The 12,028-nt window shown below is 31.1% G+C and overlaps 1 long non-coding RNA gene and 1 other non-coding gene across 2 annotated transcripts; both read right to left on the bottom strand.

Annotated features, from left to right (window-relative positions):
• Positions 1-7,729: 7,729 nt before the first annotated feature.
• Positions 7,730-9,128, bottom strand: LOC105319232 (uncharacterized). Its single transcript, XR_010713834.1, has 4 exons — positions 9,012-9,128; positions 8,616-8,771; positions 8,148-8,213; positions 7,730-7,981 (listed from the first exon to the last, which is right to left on the bottom strand). It is a non-coding gene; the product is annotated as an uncharacterized protein (transcript).
• Positions 9,129-9,607: 479 nt separating this feature from the next.
• On the bottom strand, positions 9,608-11,662 carry LOC117687607 (uncharacterized). The gene is made up of 4 exons (XR_010713833.1): positions 11,573-11,662; positions 10,919-11,104; positions 10,472-10,620; positions 9,608-9,743 (listed from the first exon to the last, which is right to left on the bottom strand). It is a non-coding gene; the product is annotated as an uncharacterized lncRNA (long non-coding RNA).
• Between the last annotated feature and the right edge of the window lie 366 nt (positions 11,663-12,028).

Here is a 12,028-nt window from a genome sequence, read left to right as displayed (position 1 = left end):
TTCCTGATAAAACGCACGTTCTGTTTTTAAATAAGGCATTCCACAACACATGCTTAATCGCTTCCCAGTCTACCGTTGCGTAGACATTTTATTCTACATTTAATATGTAAATATTTAATGATATTCATTTCATTTTTGTAATAGATAAACCATACATTTTAGCCCCCCCCCCCTTTCGAAGAAGGGAGGGTATATTGCTTTGCTGCTGTCTGTCGGTCGGTCCACCAACAGTTTCCGTTTATTTTCTTCGCAGAGGATGAACATATTGAAACCAAATTTCATTTCAATATGTTCATCCTCTACGAAGAAAATGAGCAGACTGACACTAAAAATAATTGGAATATTTTTACGTCCAAGAAGCATAACTCTGTCGAAAATGCTCGATCGTACCCAATATCGAAATTGACCTAGTTATTATCATGATTAAACTGTATACCAAAATTCAATCATACAGGTTAAAAGATAATATCTAGGTCAAGTTGAATTTGGGTACGATCGAGCAATTTGATACAGAGTTATGCCCCTTGGACGTAGAAAATTTCCAATTATTTTCAGTTTCCGCTCATTTTCTTCGCCGAGGATGAACATATTCAAATGAAATTTAATATACAGGTTTGTCAAGATAATATCTAGGTCAAGTTCAATATTGGGTACGATCGAGCAGTTTAATACAGAGTTATGCCCTTTGGACTTATACAAATTTCAATTATTTTCAGTTTCTGTTCATTTTCTTTGCAGATATATCAATTTGCAGTTTCTATTCAGTTTCTTCACAGATGTTTCAAAAGGAGAAGGGGGGGGGGGTGTGTTTTTCAAACATTTCTTGTTGTACTGTGGTGTTGTGTAAATTAAACCATGGTTTTGTTCATGTCCCCGGATTTAACCTTACGAGACGAAGTAATCCAATAAATGTTAAAAACCATATATGATGTATAATATACATCAAAGTGTTTTTAATGTCGTATCTTGTTAAGATTTTCAATTTTTTAAAGGACTACACCCCATTATAACTGATTTTCTCTAGGAAATGGACAAAGGAGAAATTGTACAATAGCTGTAAAATGTATTTACTGTATTTTGTCGAATATAATCTTTAAAATGTATTTACTGTATTTTATCGAGTATAATAAGAAGTTGTGTACATGTAATATGCACCCCACCTTCTCGTACACACACACACACACACACTTTGGGCTTGAAAATTACATGTAGTGAAAAAATGTAGTTTGGATAATATGCGCAAAGACAATTGACTCAAGTTTCTATGATTATACATATTTATTTAAACATAAATTAAATAAACAATCATAATGCTGTGAAAACAAACAGGTATTGACCTTAAGGATATAACAATTTACATTTTTTATGTAAATGATTTACGATTACGACCATTACCTAATGGAAAGAAAACCCAACAACAAAACATTAAAACGAATTTTTTCAAAGTTCGTTTGCATACAAATTGTTCTCGTGGACCAGGTATTTAAGACTGCAAAATGTGTCATGTTGAATCTTGTGATGTTTCATAATGGCTATCTGCTGTTGCATTTAGGGGTGTACTAGTGGGATCTAACAAGGGTGGATTTGATGTTGATTGTAGCAATGGTGTGCCTGGGTTAGCAATAGTGTCTGACGAGGATTGAAGCACTGGTAGATCATCACTATAGTTGTCAGAATTGTCATCAAATGTATCATTTACAAAATTTGACAAATCTTTTGATAGATCGTCATTTTCCTTCTTTAGTTTCAAAAGTTCTGTCTTTAGTCTAGAAATTTCTTGTTTTAACTGGTAGTTTTGAGAATATACATGAGCAAGCTTCTTCCTTGTGTCTATTATAGTATTATTCAGTTTTTCTGCATTTGTATCAATTTGTTCAGTTCTACGGAGAACTTCCTCCATTGCGATGTCAGGTGTATATTTTTCACGTTGCATTCTTGCAAAAATCCCAGTAATCTGAAGTGTTGAGGATTTAATTTCTTCCATCTTAAACTACAAGGAAATCCAAGTGGTAGAAAGATATTTGTTATGTGTACATAAAGGATTTTAAAACGATGAAGGGAACCCTTACTAGTAATGTTTTTACTTAAAACCAAATTATTCAAATCAATGTGAAATGATCTGTCTTCGGATACATGTATATAATATGTCACTTTCATCTAAAAAGTTGAGACAATTGCATAACAATAGTCGCGGTCAAAAAATATACATTTCCCAATAAAGCGCTTATCTTCCTTAAGAAATGAAAATCTCTTCTAAGTTTGTATTTTAAATAAAATCACTTCCGCTGTACATACATGTTATCTCGATATTCAAGACCTGTCATATGCAATTTTTTTCTTTAAGTGATCTTGAACTTGCCCAAAAAATCTTGCCCAAATACCTCATTGTATTGTATTATTTCCATTTGTATTGTATAATTTTCTATTTCTTTTATATGAATTTTATTTGTATTGTATAATTTTCAATTTGTATTCTTTATATTTTATTTGTATTGTAAAACGTTTTATTTGTATTATATGATTTTTGATTTGTGTTGTATCTTCGGGACAGTTTAGTTTTGTTTGATACGAAGGATTTCATCGGTTAAATATCATCATAGTGAACTCTGTAATGCGCGAGGCGTTCCGGGATGATACACAACTCGAGGGTATCAGAGCTAAATAGAAGACTTTGTCCTGTACGTACGGAGGAATAGTGCCGTACGTTAACGATGCACGTTACATGTGTTGCCAAATTTATCGACGTTGAATTAATTCAGATAATAGGGATCATTTGTCAATGTGTATCCATAAGATTAACATTAATTTGCACCACCTACATGTTTATGTAACTGAACCCTTCAGTGACATTTCCCTATTTTAAATCCTTGCTTGTTATACATGTATTAATGGTAATGCGGCGAAATTAAGGACCGCAGGATTTTATATTACCACGATCTAGCGAAGTATTTATTGGTTACCATATCATTATGTTGACATGCAACCTATAGATATGAGATGTGACATAATCATAAGTCTTTTAAATTTTCAACATCAATATGTGGCCTGTGGCAACGCACTTTGAAAAAATTACGCACTTTGAAAAAAAATTTCAAAGTGCGTCAAATTTAGGACCAAATCAACGCACTTTGAAAAAAAATTTCAAAGTGCGTTAAATTTTGGACCAAGTTAACCCACTTTGAAATTTTTTTTCAAAGTGCGCAAAGATGGTACATCAATTTTTTTTAGTATCGACACTCTTAACGCGCTTTGAAAAAAATGTATAAATCACAAATTCTGGAGTTGAATTTCTAATTTGTTGATAGTATGATGATTTTTTTAACACTGGTGAATCTTTAATTTACCGTATTTGAGAACGGGGATGGGGTTGGGATGGGGTGGGGGTGGGGGTTATCCAAAGATACCGGTCAATCACCAGTGCATCATGCATTTACTTGATTACATGTACAGGAAGAAGGACCCCTACCCCTCATTTTTCCTTCCAAAACATATGATATTCAGCAACTAAAACGCTTTAAAGCGGAAAAAGAAATATGCTCTGTTGTAAATTAAGTACATGGAGTGATATTAAAAAAACGAGCTGGCCAAACAATAATTTCTCCATTGGTATGTTAAAAGAATCTAATATACGAGTTTTATCATTCTAATTTTGTTTTCTTATCAAATAAATCACTTCAAAATAAAAAGAAATTACATTAACAAACATTAAATTATTATAAACTTAAAATGAGCATTAGGGTGTGGTTTTTTTTTTCTCGCTCTGATCTTCTAAAAGATCGTATTGTTTTTTATAATCATAACTAATGTATCCTTTTATCATATTATGTTTGTTTACAAGCACATGCAATAAGCCAGTTTAAATACGTTATACATTGATCTCCATTATCAATATATCAATATAATTATACAAATCACATTCGTTCTTGTAAGCTCAGTATACCAAATAAGAAGTAAATTTGCTGCATACTCAAAATAGAAAAATGCAGTTGCTAAGCGATGAAGTTTATGTCATATTTGGATAATTCAAATCTCCCGAATTGTTCTTTGTGTGTAAATTGTTGATATTGTCTTATGCGAAAAAAAATTCTCATCTACAAACTGTTTATCAAGTTAGCTGAGAATGCAACGAGTTCTTTTTCAAATTAAACTGCACAAGGTTAAAACAATCATTTATTGTATATAAAAGTATCAATTATTTTGACTAAACCCTGAACAATTTCTTTTTCAAAGTGCGTTAATATCGACGATATCAACGCACTTTGAAAAAAAATAAATTTTTTTCAAAGTGCGTTGACTTGGTCCCAAATTTAACGCACTTTGAAATTTTTTTTCAAAGTGCGTAATTTTTCAAAGTGCGTTGTAACATGGCCTTGGCCAATGTGTATCATGCACTTGCTAAGAAAAATCTTTAAAGACATTGTCTGAAAAGGCAACAGTATAACTTGATAAGTCAACTTCACTAAATGATACGTCAACATATTTATGTTAACAAGAAATGGACGTGCAACTTTATTCTTTTTTTCAACAAGAAGCAGGACACAATTTAGATGATTTATTTCCTTGCATCAAACATTATCTAAAGATTTTTTATCCTTGTAAACAAACACTCAACTTATCTTAAGGTAAACTTTTGGCCCGAAAAACCCAGACTATCACATGAAAGGAATTCTTAACATTAAATTGATGTTTTGATAGGCTACTTCAAATTCTTCTGTCAATTCTTAAAACAGGGCTTGTGTGGATTTTAGGTTCCAATATTAATTATCCTTTTTTAAAACAAGGTATTAGTAATTATTTCTAAGAGAGCACATTATTAAATGCATATAGAATGTTTGTTAAAAGTAGGGACACAAAATACTACATTAAAATTCTTCCATCCAAATTTTCAAATTTGTTATTCAGATAATCAATTTTATTATGTTACTAACTTATGACAACAAATACAATATTTTCTGGTGGTACTTAAAACATTTAGGACCAAATATGCACGTCTGTCGTTGACAACGTAACAGTTAAAGCAAATAATAACCTACTTACCTCTTGCCTACAAATAACCGTTCTATCTGTTACATAACGTTTAACAATGTTATCGTCTCAAAAAACGTATTTTGTTTCGGTTTAAAGAAAGGACTGTCGCTGTTATGGGGAATTCGGGTTAACAGACGATAGACCTACAGTCAATTACTGCGCATTACAACGCGCGGACTCTTCGTTCTACTAGTTTCTTAACACAGCCTGAAGATTAGTTTAGTTCCAAATTAAAATTAACATAATACCCCTTAAAACGTACCTTACAGTGTCTCAACTATATTATCTGATTTCATGTAAAACCTCCAGTAAAATGTCCTCGGAATGTTTTGACATGAAATATTTCCACATAAGCAAGATAGGGAAAAAAGATTAAAATCAACGCACGTTTTTGTAGACCGTAATTATATTATTAAGTTCCCGTAAAACTATTTGTTTTTGTATTTCAATGCCATTGTAACCACGTTTACTTTAGATAAAGCAGATGAGCCACTCGTATTGGTTTTTATCTACTATACTTACTCACAGTAAGATACTTGAATTTGATTATTATGTATCTATAGATAGGATAAATACAAAATGTACGTATAAATGCAAGATTATAGGAATCTACTTACGTCAAGTTGCAGGGCGCGGATCACCAAATAACAAAAGAGGCGTCGAGTTAGATCTGATGATACATGTATAAACCTTGCATATACGTAATTGCTATGATCATTTAGTTGAATTTATTCCTTTCAAAACAGTTAATAAAACCAAAGCTATTTTTCGGAATAATAATAACCAAACAACGTTTATTTTTTAAAAAATGTATATTGAGGAACAAAAAGACAAACTCTTATGTTTTAGTTCTACGTCGTCAGTTTCAGAGAGTGGTAATTCAATAAATTCAGACACATACATTTCCCGGAGAACTTAATTGAAAACTGTGGAATTTTCTAACTTGTTTAAAATTATATTATAATTACTAAGTAGAGTTTTTTATACATTTTTAAAAGCTTAACACAATTTAAAAAGACAAATTATCATACAACATGTTTTTTACTCTACCTAGTAATTACTCTTAAAAATATTCATTTGTTGGTTATAAACATGTACGTTAACAAAATAAGCACGCCTTTAAAATACTATAGTACAAACAATTATAAAACATGCTGATAAAAATTAAATATCCCTAGATAAGAGACTCCACATAAAAACAATGACATCAACTTGAAATCCATTTAAAAGTATTTTCACAGACGCATCTCAATTTCCATTCAAAAATTGAATATCGTATAAAAATGATTATCAATACTGTAACAGTGAAATTCCCCTGATATATGAACTAGAATTCAACACAAATCGCACATAATACAAAAGTTCTTTATGTCACCTGAGTACAACACAATAACATAAAGGATCAGTAATTTTTTTAAAAGCCAAAAATAAATTAATAAATAAATAAAATTTCAATTAAAAAACATTTGAATGGGTTGAATTTTGTTTAAAATATGTTACAAGGTGACCAAGAATCAACAATAATTGGTAAGGTTAAAAACATATATGCTAGTATTTATGCAGTTAATTAGTGGGCTGAACAATAATCAAATTGTCAATTTTTGCAAACTAAATCAGGAAAGAGGGTCAGCTGGGGCGAAGAAAATAGCAAATGAGAAAAAAAGTATTTAACTCATCATTTTACAATTACAACAAATAAATAGATTTATGCTTAATAAGTAATCCTAGATGCATGTAATTATGGAATGTTTACATTAGTACATTTATAGATGTAGCAATCGGTTTCTCGCTCTGGCTGGTAAATGTGATCGTAGTTAGGATTTTCTGTTAATAAACAACTATTCCCGTGGTATCCCGGTAACACAATGCTGTTGTATGGATCATCAAGATTTAGAGAGGACTTCCTAGCTTGTCCTGACGTCGAATAGGATTCATCCAAACTGGAAGAATCTCCATATCTATCTCCTTCTATGAACGACACTTGTTTCTGCCGACTTGAATGTAAACAATCATATTGCCCATCATCCTTCTGTACATATATATCTTCTGTTTTCGACGATAAACGTTTTTGGTCTTCATATAATTTTGTTTGGCTACTGCAAGTGGCGCTATTCTGCTTCCGGTCAGATTCAGGCCTTGTTATGACGTCGTCATAGGTAATGTTATTGACTGTTGTTATGCAGTTTTGTGGCTTTTGAACACGTCTACAAGTGTGCGATAGGCTGTATTTATAAGATATAAGAACAAGGCGAAACGTTTTAAGACATTTCAACAACTACGTAATGCAGGTAATGCCTCATTGGATGATGCAAGCTAGTTGTACGAAATGACATGTTTAGACATGCAGTTGAGGAGCCTGGATGCTCAACAATTTACTTATATAATATACTTTAGTATACTTTCAAAACTTAACTTTTTGAGATTATATATATTTCATAATTTTAGCCGTAATCTAGATACATGTAGATATTTAGCGAAGAAAATATTTCAGGGTTAAAAATTGAATATTTCCCTTTGAAAATAATTTAATATACATAGATCTCAAGGAGATTAATATTGTTTAAAATAAGCACAGGCATCCAGTTTCTTAAATCAATATCAAAAGATAAAATAACGTTGACTAGTACTACACAACGGGCTTTTAATAACGTTAATGGTGATTTACTATACAACAGTTCATTGAATTTAAAAGCCCGCTTAAATTATGATAGCTTGATTAACATTTCAGTTTGTTATATACTGATTTGCAGTCTCTTGAATTTATGTCTGTCCACAAAAAAAATTCTGCCAAACCTTTTAGCAAACCTTTGCAAACTGTCAAATTATACGTGATATTTACTATACGATATTGTATAGTGTATAGTATACCTTTTTCGAAAATACCAGACCAAACCACCGATAGAAAACACTATGATGATAGTAAAGAGTAGTCCAACTGTGGCCACAAGAATATCTGAAAAATGTACAGTTGACATAGATGATTGCTTAACTCGATTAACTAGATAAAAGCACATGACTGCACAGTTATGCCAAAAAAGCTTTACTGTATGTTATCTATGATTTTAATATGTTAGTTAATTAACGTTTTAACTCATATATTTAAAGACATGTTGTATTACTGTTGCTTGGTGTATAGCTGGGTCCAACTGTAGCTGATGAAGTAGTTATCTGATAGCTGTCAGTCTCTGATGGTAATGAAATATTGTTTAAATGTATGCATGTTTTAATGACGCAATCTGATAAAGGAATTAATGAAAAATATATACTAGATCAGGTAGTAAAGTTTAATGGAATTTGATTTTATCATCTATTGATTGTTCGTTTTAGGTGATATTCCCTTCTGACCCTCTAATATATAAGGAACCTATTGTACCAGCATACCATCATTAATCGATATTTCGTTAAAATTTTCATCTATAGTGCATTAGTTCTATTCCAAAGAATTATTTTTATAAATATATATAAGGTGTATTTTTCCTTAAAAATGAAAATAAATTACTATAACCTATAGTTTAAAAAAATGCGTCCAGCTATAATTATTAAAAGAAAGTTTACATCGTATAAACGCACAAACACTTTATTTGTACCAATTTTATACTTTCTAATCCCAGTCCACGTGGGCGTTTTCTGACATACTATGTCCGTGTTTCCCGTTATGTATCTGCTCATCGTTTTGCAGTTACTCCAGTAAGAATTCATTGTGCCGTTAAAATGTGTAGTAGAGTTCAAAGAATCGTCGGACACTAATCCGGAATAATAAAGATTATTAAACTTTGAAACCATAAAAATTGTTTTACTTTGAACAGGACTGAAGTTACTTTTAAAAATCATATCAATTCAAATATAAGTTTCAATGAAATGAAATATTGATTTTCTTGCAGTTTTATGGATATTGTTTTTAATAATTTCGTTCTGTCCGAAGTCTTTACCTATTAAAAAAACCAGAAATAAATTGATGGTAATTCAGAAAACATTTGTAGTACCACAAACTCCTGTTGCATTTGTATCACATTCGGTGTCGCCAATTGTTATAGTATTAGAACTGCTTTTCGAACAAATCAAACACAATCCTGCTAATGGTCCTCCATGAGGGTTATCTGCAATGGAAGACCAAAATTTTAAATGGGTTTTTAGATCTATTCACCAAATTGTTTATTGTTCAAATTTTTCATCTCATTTGAGAGTGATTTAACCAGTCGTAATTGATCAAATCGAAAATATGTTTACAGTTAAATGTCTTTAAGTACAACTCGTATGTAATTTTTTAACTTTGCAGAAACATCTATCACTGCAAGGACTTCCGATCTTTACGTTTTGTGCAGTGCTCAACACAACACAGGAAACTTCCTTGTTTTTCTTTACATGCATCTAGGTGTGTCACAGATAGAACTTTTATCAGAAATTGAGCGTACATGTATGTCTTACATGTAGCTTAACATTGTCACTATTCAGATAGCTTTATACATAGTACATGTAAGATTAATAGAAAAAATACTGCTTTGAAGAAAGCAATAGCAACAAGACTTGCATTTTACGAAGGTAAATTAAATATTCTAAGAAATTCAATACTTGCATTCTTCGTAAGCACTGAAGTGACCCTGACCGCCACATTCACCGTCCTCGAAAGAAGAAGGTGAACAGGACATGTTACATCTGATACTATGGTCAAGGTCACTAGGAACTGGTGCGTTGCAAAAACAGAAACAGATGGACTTCTACAAATGAATTTAGTTCTACATACTAAAATTAAGTGAATATAGTTATAGCATAAACATTATAAATTAAATAATAATACAGTACATGTAATGTGTTTGAAAATGAACCAAAGCAAGATGACGTCATACAGTATGGGCTGTTCTGATAGAGATTACTTTATTGAGTGCATCTCCATGATTTCACGTAAGATTTCGTATATCTGTATTTTGATATTCATACATGTATAAGTAAATAGATTTGTGTTCAATCTACATTTTCTCACTGAAATGAAAAAAATCCAGAAATTCTCATTGAAACACCCCCTCTATCGCTCCAGGGTTCAATACATAGCTAAAAATATAAATGTCTGCCGAGATTTGTCATTGCAAACGACATTAAATTATCCAGATGATAATGTTAAGAAAATTGTGCGAAGATTTTCCAATATAAATCCATGTTAATATGTTCATTTGTGTAAATATCTTCGGAAAAGAAAGGGGGCGTGTAAAAAAAAAATTCTTGAAAATTTTGCCCGAGAGTGAATATAACTGTACTTTGAAAAAAGTTATGTGTATTTTATAAGAGAAAAAAAACAAAATGAAAACAAGAGTCTTGAACTGTGAAATTCGAATAATCGAATCAGATGTATGACTTGTTTGTATTTAAGAAAAAAAAATACCGGTATATATTTATAACATGTAATACTAATACGAATGTTTTAATAAAAATAAAATACTTCAACACCTACTTGTAATCCAAACAGAACATCTGTGATATTCCCACATGAATTATTTTTCAAGACTTTCATTTTACATTCCCGATAACAATTTCCCACCGTGTTGTTGTTTATAAGCAGTTCATTTGTTGTTTTTGGTAATGTCGAAATCTGATAACAACCTGTTACAGTAATAGCAAAAGTTATAAACATATTTAATCTGATATAATATATAATGTAATATTGAAGCCTAAAAAAATTAAAGTAAAGTACACCATATAATATTTACATTTGTAAATCACATGAAGAACAAAACCACTGTTAATTGATTGACAGGAGTAAAAAAAACAACAACATTGTGGCATTAAAAGCATTAACTATTACCACATACCAGCACATTGTAATACGTTTACATTTTTTCATTACAAAAATACAAAGCTTTCTCCTCTCTATTTCAGTCTTTCTCATGTTCGCAGATACCTCTATAAGCAATCCAAGGTGTGTAGTTTCCTGTCGTTAATGACTGGGCTGGTAGCTGTACCTTTGTCATATGGCGGGGATTTCGTATATTGTCCTGTTTGCTGAGCATATCGCAAGGTTTACTTGATTTTTCTGACATTTCCATCGAATTGAATGCTTTGATATTTCCTTGGCATTCAATTTTACCTGTATTTTATAGCACATATATTTACATTATCCTGTGTCTTTGCCTGTGATAACACTACGTATCGATTTTGTACAATATAACTCATAAAGCCAAAATGAGGCACCAGCGGGTTTCGCTTATTTATATTTAAATATTTAATCGTAAGATGGTTTAAACTTATATAAATATAAGTAATAAGAAATCATTCTTTGAATATTATGAGGTGATAATTTCGGCGTGATCAAATCCATCTTAAAGCCCTTCGGGCTTTATTGGATTTGATCACGCCCCGACCAAAATTATCACCTCATAATACTCAAAGAATGATTCCTTATTCCTTATACCTAACTATGACTGAATTGTGTTATTCCGCCAACCTTCATGCAAAACCGTAATCTTAACATGATGCTTAATATCATTTAATCGTCTTTAAAAATTATTAATTTTACAGAGCAAGAGATATAAGATGTATTGTATTTTATACTTACCCGTCATGTTGCAAATAAAAAGCACAATGGTCAAGATTAGGGTGGTCATCTTTTGTGTCATAAGATCCTTATTTGCTCCCTTAACAAAATACATTTCATAGAACAAAACAAAAATCTTATCTAAACTTGTGATGTAAATTTGCATATCTATATTTGTTTAAACATTAATAAATAGTTTTCTTTCATTCCCTTGTCCACAGTTATTTTATCTTTTTAATGAAAAAGTGTCCATTTGCACACCAGTACTTGTGTCATTTCTATTTGCCTAGTTAAATCTCTGTTGACTCTGTCACCATGATAATTTCCTTTTGCTTATTTGAATACTTTCATTGGTGCTAATTCATCTAAACAATTTATCACTTACTTTTATTAAATTCAAAATATTTGCTTTTAACCTAGTTACATGTACCTTATTGTCACTTAGATTTCAATTTAAATTCAATAAATATCTATCTC

Source organism: Magallana gigas, chromosome 5 (assembly GCF_963853765.1).
Source record: "Magallana gigas chromosome 5, xbMagGiga1.1, whole genome shotgun sequence".
Lineage (NCBI taxonomy): Eukaryota > Metazoa > Mollusca > Bivalvia > Ostreida > Ostreidae > Magallana > Magallana gigas.
The sequence above is the reverse complement of the archived record's forward strand: the minus strand, read 5'-3'. Positions and strand labels throughout refer to the sequence as shown.